The 12,893-nt window shown below is 40.7% G+C and overlaps 1 protein-coding gene across 3 annotated transcripts in view; it reads right to left on the reverse strand.

The window, feature by feature from the left end:
* grid2 (glutamate receptor, ionotropic, delta 2) overlaps positions 1-12,893 on the reverse strand; it is a 438,522-nt gene that overhangs the window by 322,248 nt on the left and 103,381 nt on the right. The window lies entirely within an intron of this gene.

Genomic DNA, 12,893 nt, shown 5'->3' on the forward strand with positions numbered 1-12,893 from the left:
CAAACCGCAAAAAACATCATGTTGACGAGTCAAAAGCACCTCAGAGTCAAAATCATTGACTTTGGTTCAGCCATTGCAGCCACTGAAGTCAAGCGAGGTGTTATCATGTTATTTTTCTGGCTTTCTGACCTAGTGCCACCATGGTTATTCTAATAATAGATTCTTGTCTCCCGTCCTCAGGTCTCATGTTATTCTGGGCCTTCCATTTTTCATGTTATTTAATCCTTGTAAAATAAACAAAAATATGAACTGAATCAAATCTCTAAGCTGTCTGTATAAGCAAGTGGTAGTACTCACAATGTCATCAATTTGTTCACTTACCATTTTTAAAATCTGGTGGTTATTTTAATCTAATGATTAATATGATATATGGTTGAACACCTCCAACACAAATGTTAATGTATGGTATTGTAAACTCCTAAGTACATTTAATCAAGTAGTTGATACAGTATATAATAACGTCCCACTGCCAGAGTGTACTGTATTTTTACTTTTGATAATTAGTGAAATTTCACTCATAATACTTCTGTAATTTTACAGAAGTAAACCTTCGAAAGCAGAACTTTTACGCACAATTTAATTCGTTTTTTTTAATTTTTTGGTTCCCCCATTGTCCTTTGTTGGGAAGTTACCCAAACACACACACACACCCCAGAAAATCACAGATTGAATTTCCGCAAATAAAATCACCATGTGGATAATCATTGCTTACGGTTCCCCTGCAACTCTGTGTTCTATTAATATGGTAAAGGTTTCTAGATGCTAAAAGTGCACATATCAAACTTAATTTTTCCTGAATACTAGATGACAGCAGTTATTTGTACAAGTCTGCTAAGTTGCCATGTCATACTAAATTTAAAGTACGTGTAGGATTGGGGTTGGGCAGTATACACAGTAATGGGTTATATGCACATAATAATGGCCAGATCGCTGAAGGGAACTATTAATTACTATACGAGTCCAAGGGTTTTTAAAGATGAATCATACCTCTAATTGTTGTATATAATCAGGTATAGATTAAAGACTTAGTGGGCTGTAAATTAACAAAGTCACATTACACAAATTGTGGATAATCAAGAAAAAATATTTGCTAATCCAAAAAGTGTGCATATTACCTATCAGGGTTCTTTGTCATTCTAAAGATAACGCTTTTTTAATTGACTCTTTCTTTGAGCTTTATGACTTTGGTTCAAAAGTAGCCCCATCTTCTTATGGCGTATCAGATAGTGGAAAAATCATTAAAAACGACTCAACGCTTAGCGGCTGTCCAAGAGATAAATGCTGCTGCTTGGTGGGAGGAGGTGACAAGGGAGCCAGCGTGCTCAAGGCTGACCCTGTGGTATCAATCTATGCAATGTTAAAAAGTTTCTCTAGGCTACGAAGAGTCAGTTTTTGCTGCCCTGACATCTTTTAGCATTTTAAAAGATCCGACTGCACAGGCTAGGTACTGGGCATGACTCAAGTGGCAAAGGAATACGTGGGAGCAGGAAGGAGCTCATAAGGAGAGCTCATAAGGAGAGCTTTGAGTTTAGGGCGAACTTTGATATCAAATACATAATTCTAGCATATTTCCTGAAGAGAGAAATGAGCTGCATACACAAGTATGCAACTGTAAAATGTCCCCTGCATATCATCATGACGTATAAAAACACCAATCACTACCCAACTGTGGCGCATTTTATGGTGTTATGTTAAAAGCTAAAATAATTGGACACTTTCTGAAAATTAGAGAACAGTTCATTATGTTTCAGTCGAGCACGAGCAAGACACAAAGCAGCACTTAATTGCACAGCACGGCCCCCTCATTACCTCAGTCATTGCCCCCCCCTCTTCCTCAATGAAAATGTGGACACTTCCAACTAATTACAAGTCAGGCTTGTAAAATACCAACTGCTAAAAAAAACATGCCTACTGCTGGTTGAGGTCCTTTTCTAATGAACACTATGGAGCAAAAGGGAATATTGCTTGTATAAAATGTTCCAGAACTCAACAGCCTTTGAGCTGGGTAGTTCTCTAAAGAAAGGCTTTCTGCTATGTTCTCAGTGTGGTAAGCAAATTGTTTACGCTCGCCTCAACAAAGGACCAAGTCTCATTAAAACACACCGGTAGTCACATGAACCATCCCCGGGATCCATTTTGGGTCTCGACTCACAGTTGGAGAGATGCTGCACTTAAAGTTACTCACCTGGGTTGAAATTCAAATGTGCCCTTTGTAATAATAACAACATATTTAAATGGTTTGTGCTTTATGCTCATGACAGGGAGGCCAGAGAACACGGCCAACTAAAGAGCAGGGACTCTGGTGCTGGTAGAAAATAAATGTCTTGCTCAAGGACACTCCAGTGGGGCGAATGTGACAGTGTTTAGTTCCACCTGCCAGCTTGTAATTATCTCAACACCTGACAGAGCATGGGAACTCATATCTGTCAGCCCATTAGCTAGGTCTTTTTCATTATCTCATCGACACATACTCTCTGTCACTACCCTGCACAAGTCACCCTGCATAATCATTACACTAAATTAATTTGTTTAGTTGGGCGTTATGTCAACTTCAGTGTACACAGTGAGAGAGTTTCCTTGTTATAACAAGTAATGATTATATTCAATATAAATGTAGTACCAGAGACTCTGAAAATGAAGCTCTCGCCCTCCCTTTCCTTGCTGGACCTCTGGGTTGGTCAAATATAACGATAATGGCGTAGTTTGTCCCACCCTGGCAGGTGCAACAAAGTTATAAGGAAGACTTTTTAGAAGAGTTATAATCATATGTGGATGTGGGGTTTACCATGAGTGTGCAATGCCTTTAATAAAGATAACAAGTAGGTCTTTTAAATAACAAAGTAAACATGAGGAAATGTTTAACACCATTAACTGTGGGGTAACATTCAACTATTGTTTCCCATCAAAACTGCCACTTCACTTTACCAGGTAAGAGAAATACTTGAAGTGGATGTCACACAGATAGAAACAGAGTCAAGCAGAGAGAGTGTTGAATGTGTAATGACAGCTATGGCAAGTCATTCGTAACATGACCCCACTTTTTCCAAGTGTAATATCCAAAAAAAGGGTTTATATTCAGGCCAATGCAGTGTATTGTGAGTTGCCTCAAGACCCTGAATAGTAAACAAAAAAAAACTAAGCTGTTGTTTAATAGAGTAATGCTTTGTAATCACCCTTTGGTCCACCAAAAACCTCTGGGGTGTCATTAGTTTTATGAGTGGAGTTTTTCTGGCTGGAATAGGTTCGAAAATTACTTTGCCCCGAAATAGGAAAATAGACAAAAGTGTGTGTGTGTGTGTGTGTGTGTGTGTGTATATGTATGTGTTGTCTCCATCCCTGCACGTACACTTGCAGGTGTGTGTCTGCATTGGTGTTCCTGTACCTAATGTCAAGGTGCACCTCAGCGAATGCATCTGTCAGACGTGTAAGTCAACACATCCCCTTGTTGACCGGTTCACCCACCAGTGAGAGGACTCTAATTTCTAAATGGTTCCTCCATGAAATGAGATGCAAACACATTAGGCAGGTGTATTCAAATGACTCACGGTGTGTGTGTGTGTGTGTGCCTTGTGAAAATGGAATACTGTGTATGGGTGAGTGCACTTGTGTTACTTTGTCTGTGTGTTAAGGAGAACCAACGCTACGCCTGTTTACCAATGCATGAGGTCAGAACCCAGTGAGAGCAATCATCGGGCTCCTTACTTTAGAGAACCGCCATCACATCTCTATTGCCCGCCCGCCCGCCCGCTCGGCTTTCTCTCCCTCCCTTTTCTCTCTCACTTATATCGCAAAGCACGCACATCTTATCGTTCAAACCCGTGGAAAATTGACAAAATGAGCTCATACAAAAACAAGACGCCTTTTTGGTAATGAGTCAAATTTGAAAAGAGATTTCAAGTCAAATTGAGTTTCAATGACAGGTCTCATTTGACAGTATCTATAGACAAATGTTATTTATTTATTGTCAAATATGGACATTATGTTATACATAATGTATATATACATTATGTATAACATAATGTATATATACAGTATATAGAGATAACCTTGTTAAAACACTGACACACTGTGCATAAACACTGGAACTCACACTGGAACTCTTGTTCCACTTCAGTTATATTTTATACTGTGTGAATCTAAAAATGTCAATATAATAATAATAATATATTGAACATCAAGTCAAGTGACTAAGTATTTAAATGTCATTATCTAGCACTCACTCAATCACTGTGGAACTGTTTAAAGAGTATGATTATCAGGTGGAAGACCTTCCTTCATTTGCAACTCTCCAACAAGGAAACAGACATTACAGTACGCGAAAAAGACCCTTGAAATCTGCAACTGATATGTGCATATGTAGGCAGATAATCAAGTCACTCTTCTGCAATGTCAGTGAGTTATATAGACTGGGGCTTGTCTGAGTGGGAAGCGTTTGAGCTTTATAGCCAGGAAAGTTGTTTTAAGAGTGATGAAGTGCTTTGAACCAGAATAATTACCTTTATGTTCTACCAATCATCCATGTCAATTGATTCTCAATGGAGATGTATTCGAACGTGACATCACAGACTCAAAACAAATACAAATACTTCCCTTTCTTTTGGGAGAAATAAGTAAATGTTCCCTATTGGATAATCAACGGTCCCAGAGCATTAGAAAAATAATTTCAACACTAACCAGTGTTAGTGAACAGGTGCTAAAAACTAAAATGGTGTCAGCCATGTTTTCAGTATTCAAATAATGGAGTGGCCTTAGCTCAGGCGGTAGTGTGGGCTGGTTAGCCATCTGGTTTTAATCCCTTGATTATATCTCTGATTGAACTTCAGACGGACAAAGAAACTTAATTTATTAGGACTGCAATTATTGATTAATTAACTGTTTTTTTTCTCATTTAATCATTTGGTCAATAGAACTTCAGCAAATAGCATAAGATGCCCATCAAAAGATCCCAGAGTCATCTCTGTGATACAGAGGTCATCTTAACATTCTATAGTACTGTGCCCTAAAGCATCATTAGATATGGTACAGCTTCTAGGTATAGCACCCTCACTGTGTGGTTGAAACCACAAAATCAACAGCGTGGTGAAAGCAGCAATGAAAGTGACAGGAACGAAGGACGATCCGTCCCGACACTCTATTTGGGAGTTGTCAGACATGCACAAGGAATCCTGAAGGACCCGTCACACATTCTCTACTCTGAATACAAACTATTACCTTCAGGCAGGCGTTACAGAGCCAATAAATGTAAAAGCAACCGCTTCAAGCTTTCTCTCCTCCCAACGTCTATAACACTATTAAATAAGAAAACCGATTAATCCACAAGAAGGAGGTACTGTTGTATTTGTTTCATGTATTCTTTCTCTAGATTTGCTGCTGTTTGATAACGCATATGTCTTTCTTATCTCGCAGGGCATGCGCAACATTGAAGATGGGTTTTTTTTCTCTCTTCTATGCGGATTGACTTATTAGTTAATCGACAAATCATTTCAGCTCTAGAAATATTCAGCGCCGTTGTATGTTGTACCTCGCTTTCGATAAAAAGCATCTGCACAATCAAATGAAGATAAATGAAGGTATGTCCTGTCAAAAGAAAAGAAAACGATAATCAATAGCAAAAAATAGAAAGAGATTATGCTTACAACATCTTCAAATCGTGCACCCAAGGAAACGGGCCAAACTGAACTGTGCATACGTGTACAGTCTACTTTTGAATATGTGTGAGTGAGAAAGACAGAGATAAGGAGACACATGGGACAAAATTAAATCAATCGCTGGAACAGTTCTGGCTAAAACACCCTCAAAATCATCTTATCTCTTTGCCTAAAGTTTTCTCTGAGGGGACCACATCCTCTTTGTTGAAGCCCAGTCCCTTGTTAGATTTATCCAGAGCTTCATCAATAGTGAATACACACAATCTATGTCACACAAGCCCTCTGACAAGAACTGACATAGTCCCTCTCCATGAGCTAACTGAGAGTTTGAGAGATGATTCCATTTTTATGGGCCGAAAGACAGTTGCCATAATGCGTTAGTGTCGATGGTCTCATTCCTGTCATTGTAAGTGTCTGTCTGCCTATGTGTGGCTCCTTAAGTGATGTCGTGGCCGAGATCCCATAGTAATGGCTGCAGAGGCTGTTGCCATGGTTTTAGCTTCTGAAGGCTGTTGTTTCTTAACGGAGGGAGGGAAATAAACACTGTAGAAAGTGACTCATCCCGAAAACCTCCCTCTTCATGGTGAAGCCACACAGGATGACAGCGTTTGTGTATGTGTTTATGTGCGTGTGGGTGACTATAGTTGTGAATCTCCTCTGAGCCCAGTTTCTAAAGTTTGATTGTGTGTTTGTGTATGAATAACTGTGTTTCTACATGCAGTATGTGTGTGTGCCCCCATGTGTGTCTGTCAGCCCACCATGTAGACAGCTCAGATAAAAGAAGATCAGAAAGCACAAAAGACAGAAATGACAGCAGGGAAGAGAGTGGGAGGGAATAAACAGGGCAGCAGATGAACAATGGATGAGAAGGAGAGAGAAATCAACGGAGATGAAGACAGAGGAGAAGGGACAGAGGAAAAGGAAAAGAAGAAAAGCAAAGATGCAGAAAGGAGGCCAGAAGCACAGGAGGAAAGCACATTGAGCGTGAAGACTGAGACGGAAAGAAAATAAGCAAACAAAAGAGCTGAAGGTAAAAGCTCTCTGCTCACTGGCCCTGATGGGCAACCAAACACATCCGAAAGCAGTCCTAAACCACTGAATCACTGGCAGAGACCCGCCGACCTGCAGGGCATTGTTTGGAACAGAGGGCGCCCTGGCACACAGAGGGCAAACCATGGAGGCACCCCCAAGCATAAGACAGAACAGGCTGTTGATACCCAGCCAAGAATATGCCATTTGTACTACACTGAGCTGTAGGGCCAAAGCCCCCACCAGCCGGGTCACCGAGTCTCAGACCAACTCAGCCAAGCAGGTTTCATGGCTCGTGAGCCATAAAACTGAATGAATATATTACTATCTGCCCCCAGTGTGAACAAGCGTGAGCTAAATAATAATACCAATATATGATGATTACAGTTCTGCTCAACATAATAATCAGACACACACAAAAGTATGTTAGACAAAAGAAAAAAAAATGCATATCAGTAGTTTGAGATGTGAAATCATTTTACAAAACATGCTCCAAAAACATTGTTTTACACCTAGCTGTTAAAGATCCAACCTCAAAATATGCGCCACAGTCATTCCAAAGCTGATCATCATTGTTCTGGTCAACTGCAGAGTAAAAGGGAGATTTTCCCCTGACAGCGTATTTTGGGGTTGAACTACCTCGTGACTGCCAGAGAGGTAGCAACACAGACATGTGCTGGTGTAGCCTGTTCCAACCTTTTTGCAGAGCAAGCCCAGTGGACAGGAGTTATCATACAAGGTCTGCCAAGACGAGGCCAACATGTGCCAGCCTAGCATAGGGCAGGTTCAGTATTGCAGAGGAAGAGGGAAGCTGTATCTCCATGTGGTACAAACAGCTTAACCTCTGCCAGGGAGATGCCACTGTGTGCGCCAAGCTCACACAGGATAAGGGCATGGAGACACGCATGCCAGGGAGGTGAAAACCTCTCTGCATTTGTCTGTAGCTACAGTAAAGGTGACATGAGGCAGACAGCTCAAGCTCTGCCAGAGAGATACTCACAATGTTTCCCTGTAGGTATAACACAGCGCTGTCAGGGGAGATGAGGCTGCAGGACGGAAGCAGAGATGATAATCTGGGACTACTTTCTGCGATATGTCACACTGCTTTGTATTGAAACGTATTCTAAAGCAGGACTTCCGGTTGATGCCAACATGGAGAAGTTGCATATTTCCAATCTCCCACAATCCTGTTGTGTATCTTATTTAAATTGCCTCATTCATCTCTGAGGGCACAACTTGTTATAACTGAAAAAAACACAGAAAAATGACTTCCAAGTTAAGGAAAGCAGAGCAAAAGAAGGACGAAACAGCAGGCAGCATTTACATCTCAAAGCTTGAGGCAACAAAACTCAGACCACCATAATGGACCATCAACAATCAATCTCATCTCTGGAATCGCACCCCGACATGACCCGCCAGAGCGCGCAAACCCTTGAAAAAGCATTAGCTATGCTGACCGAAGACAAGGCTAAGCTAAGGGCTAAAAATCACTGACCTGGAAGGGAAGAGTTGCAGAAACAATTAACGCATCAAAAGCCTTCCAGAGTACATTGAGGCGTTCTTGCCCCGCTACATTCTTCTCACAGCTCCTGATTGTGGACTTGGGCGAACAAACTCTCACATCAGCCAGGAGCTTGACCGCTGTCACTGTGCCCTGGCCACTCGACCAGGCCCCAGAGAAAGGCCCAGGTCTTCTGTGATATGTTTCCGTAAGTTCCAGACCCGGGAGCTGGTGGTCTGTGAAGCTCTTAGGCTGAGATTACACCTTACCTACTAGTGTTCATGGTCCAAATTGGGAGATTATATTTTAAGATATACAATTCTCATATATTTACAACCTGGTCAAGTGGTAAGAGTCAAAATGTTAAGAACAATATCAGATTAAATGCAACATATTTACATGCTATTTGCCCATCACAGTGTCTACAGTGTCACAACACTATGGTATCACAAAAGGAACAATGAACTGAACATAAAGGGGGTTCCCACTGAGATTTGGCCTTTCTCCTGCGAGGAACAGCCAACTGCATGGACAAAGGGACATTCAGCATTACAATAGCATGATGTGCAGCTCTCCCTGGGAGTCTGTCAGTACAAAAGCCGCAATATGAAGAAAAATTGAGAAAAACAAATAGAAATGACATATGTTACAACTCCATTTAATAATTGAGATGAAGATTTAATCTGTGCGACACAACAGTAAGTCAGATACACAAAATGTGCACATATAGGCATTGCGTTTACATGCATTACCTAATAGTGTCATAATGAAATGCTAACCACAGTGAAAAAGCCAGATTAAAAACAGAAAAAGAGAAACTGCATTTTTCAACACAAGACACAGGACAACTGAGATTCCAATAAACTAGGAAGATACCAGCCCTGTGAGGAAAAATGACAAAACAAGCCGACTTGTGACTACAACCTGGCATGAGTAGGGGCACGGCACAACAGGGAAAATGTATTGACCAATCTGTAAAAGATGGAGGGATTTGAAACTGGGGCAGAGAGCGTGAATAGGTCCTGAACCACTATCAGCCTGCTACGAAACACTGCTACGAAACACTTTAATCCGACTTCAACTAAAGACACTCAAGGTCAGATCTACAAAACCTTTTGCAATGTGGTTCATAAGCATTCAGCTTGTATAAACGCATGAAACCGGTGGACCAGTCTGGATCTTTGAGAGCCAGCTCATCATGGAAAAAAAAAACCCCACATCTGCTTCAAAAGAGCAGGTGCAAAAGTGCAGGAACATGTTGCGACAGTTTATTTACATCTCAGCTAAACTGCACGACTAGCTAAGGGTGGCAAAAGCCAGAGCAAGAGAGTGTTTGAAATACATCTCGGCAGATTTTTTTCTCAGCTGGGACACAGCCAATACATTTCAGATACATCTCTTTAAAAATATGGCGTCTATAAACTATTATAAATTGAATTCAATAGTGACGGGCACATATAAAAGACGAGTGGGCCTACTTGTGAATGTTATCCCATATGTCGTCAGAGAAGGAGGGGCCTATGTCATGCTCTACAAGCTGCTGTTATTTAATTTAAAGGAGCACATTTGTGACCTGTGAAGAGCTTTGGGAATTTTGAGATGCTATTGAGCACTAAAACAAAAAGATGCTGTGTGACTGACTTTTCCTCAAAACACCTTTTGTTACCTGTTTAATACTGCCTCTATGTGTATAACATTGCATCAAAGTACTGGTTGCATTCCTTCAATCGCACAATAGCAGCGATCGTTACAAACACACCCTGTGGAGATCTTCACTCTCCTGAGGGCATATTTCCAGTTTTGAAAAGTAATGGATTGCACTAAAGATCATGATGTCGTGTCCATCCTCTGTGTGTCTCGATTCCTTCCATGGCAGTCAAATTAAAACCAAGAAGTGTGATGACACGGTGCTATAAAGCATATCACCACATACACCCTCCCATACAGTAGGTGGCGGTATGCAGTTGTGGTTGGTTTGTGATCCAATAAAGACACAGCTGAAGAAGAAAACGAATCAACGCATCAATTGGATACATCCTGAGCTCGATGCTTCGGCTAACGACAACAACTACTCCTTTGAATACGGAAAAGCGGATAACTAATCAATCACTTAAGACATTTCTTTATTGATATTATGAACTCACTACAGAAGCCCCCGTTGTTCCAGGCTGGGTTATAGAGCTTCTGAGAGGGACACGCACCTGGCACCTGGACTCCTGGTTGGAAAACTACAAATGTGAAGGAGAGCGTGGTAAAGTCAAAGACATGGCTTTGAGAAGTGTTACTTGTAACCTCTTATGTACAGTGTATGCTTGTATGCGTCTATGCTGATTACAACTGTGTCCATTAGTATGGGATTTACATACTGTATTCTAGGCAAAAGAATAATGTTAGTTTCTGATAATATGTGCTTGGTATGTCTAATAATCTTGTTTATATTTGGAAACCAGACTGTATTTATAATGATTTCTCATTTTTCGGTTTGTATTGCCCGTTTTAAAATGATTTCAACAGGTAAAAGGGACTGGGTGGACTACCATCTGTCTGATATAGCTGATTAAATAAATCAAAGTCATTTTGAGAAATAAATAACCTTATTATGAAATAACCACATGGTCAATTATATTTTTGTATACTCCTGTGACTTCAATAAATGAAAAGTACTGAGTGTTTTCTCAGTCTCAAGTGAAATTATAGAAAGGAAAAAATATATGGTCCTGGCCAAGGGGACAGCAGAATGTAATATAAATCAAAAACAGCTGATAAATGCATTTTACGGGACAGGTGGCAACATTAAGGCCCATCATGATGATTTAGTCTAAATCTACTGCATGTTAATCGTATGGCCTACATAACCTCACTGATAATTATATCATTGGTTATAGTAACTGAGGTTAGCTTTAGTTTAGAGCAGTGGTTCCCAACCACCGGGCCGCACAGGAAGAATAAATATATTATTTCCGTTTTATTGATTATCAGAGTCTGAAAAAAGTTTTATTTTGAAAAATGACCGGATACTCTCGCAATTTCATCCGCCTGTGCCTCTTGACCGAGACGCTTGTCTCGGTCACGTGATACGTTACCTCAAAAATGAAGCCCGCAAACTAGCGAAAATGAGTAAATAACTGTTGGAGAGCTTCTTTGCAAAGAGGGAAAGGCCACTAAGGAGACAGAAGAAGAGCTACAACTTCCAAGAAAATGAAAGCTTCATTTAACAGACAACACCAGGAGTCTGATTAAACATCAGGAGTAATTCTGCGCCAAACCCGCTCATCTGTATATGTGGCGACAGAGGAAGATCAGCTGCTGGAGGTATGTTTGAGACAACAACTCTGCTGGTGTTTTGGATTAAAATCAAGGCTGAATATCCTGAGATCGCCACTAAAGCACTGAAAACCCTGCTTCCATGAACAACATCCTCTTTGTGAAGCGGGATGTTCTGCAGTGACGGCAATCAAAACAAAATGACGGAGTAGACTGGACATCAGGAACAGACTTCGGGTGTCATCGTCTCCCGTTACCCCCAGATGGGACCGTCTCGTTGCAGAGAAACAAGCTCAGGGCTGCCACTGATTCAGCGTTATTGTGAGTTGTATTTATTTATGCATTTTATATTTGTTTTCATGCCGATCGTATCACTTTATTTCGTCGTGTTTTTCCGCCACACCTTGAAGGCCGGTCCGTGAAAATATTGTCTTACATGAAACCGGTCCGTGGTGCAAAAAAGGTTGGGGACCACTGGATTAGAGTATCCGGTGCACCTCGATGGGCAGTGCAGATTGTCTGGGGAGGGACAACAGCACAGCCAAAATATACAGCCGACATGTCGAAAAAAGTCATAGCAGTGAAATGTAAATTGTGTAATCTTTTCTTCCAATCAGAGCAGTGAAATGTGCCACCCAAACAAAAAATAATTTGTAGAAAGATTTATTATTATTTGTCTAAACTATTATCCACCAAATAATTCAGTTCAGAACAGTTTTAAGGTCTTAAATCCATCAATTGCCTAATTCCCAAACGCAGGTGCAGGTGAGATTTGGGTGTGGCTATAATTACCACAGTACACGGGATGCAACATATTAGCGTTTGAATATGAATTTGCAAACATAGACAGCTTAACAATGTTAAAATGATCATTTGTGGAGTTACTTGCAACAGCTTAAACTTTTGTTGTGACTTGTTGCATGTATGATTTAAAATATATGCGAAGCAATAGACAAAATTATTTTTTTTAATATACAGTGTTGTATCATTACTGCTAATGGGTCATAATGTGTGGAGTTTTGTGAAAACTGTGCCATGGAAAACATGATGAACGCTGGACTAGAAAATAGTGAATTCATAAAAGGAGACATTATCTGCCCTTGAGAATGGAACAGAATAGAATAGAATGCTGGATGGAGCTGGAACACAGCAGAGTTCTCGAATAAATTAGAATGTTGAGGTGTCATCTTGTGGATGAAGCTGGGTGCTCCACAGAGGACAGCTGGACAGCTCTGAGGTAAGCCACAGGCAAAACCACTCCTCAAAATTTGTAGTATGTATTGTATTGTATTTTATTTTATTGGTCAGGCTTCCTGGGGCGCTCCCTGTTGATGTGAAGGTCTATCATCTGGCAAATTGGCAGATGAACTTGCAAGCTTTCCAACCTCACTTCAGGCTTCCGGTGTGTCCGATGTAGGATGATGGGGTAAGATACTGGCACCAAACTCCTG

Source organism: Anarrhichthys ocellatus, unplaced genomic scaffold, assembly GCF_004355925.1.
Source record: "Anarrhichthys ocellatus isolate YVR2014 unplaced genomic scaffold, GSC_Weel_1.0 scaffold17, whole genome shotgun sequence".
NCBI classification, from domain to species: domain Eukaryota; kingdom Metazoa; phylum Chordata; class Actinopteri; order Perciformes; family Anarhichadidae; genus Anarrhichthys; species Anarrhichthys ocellatus.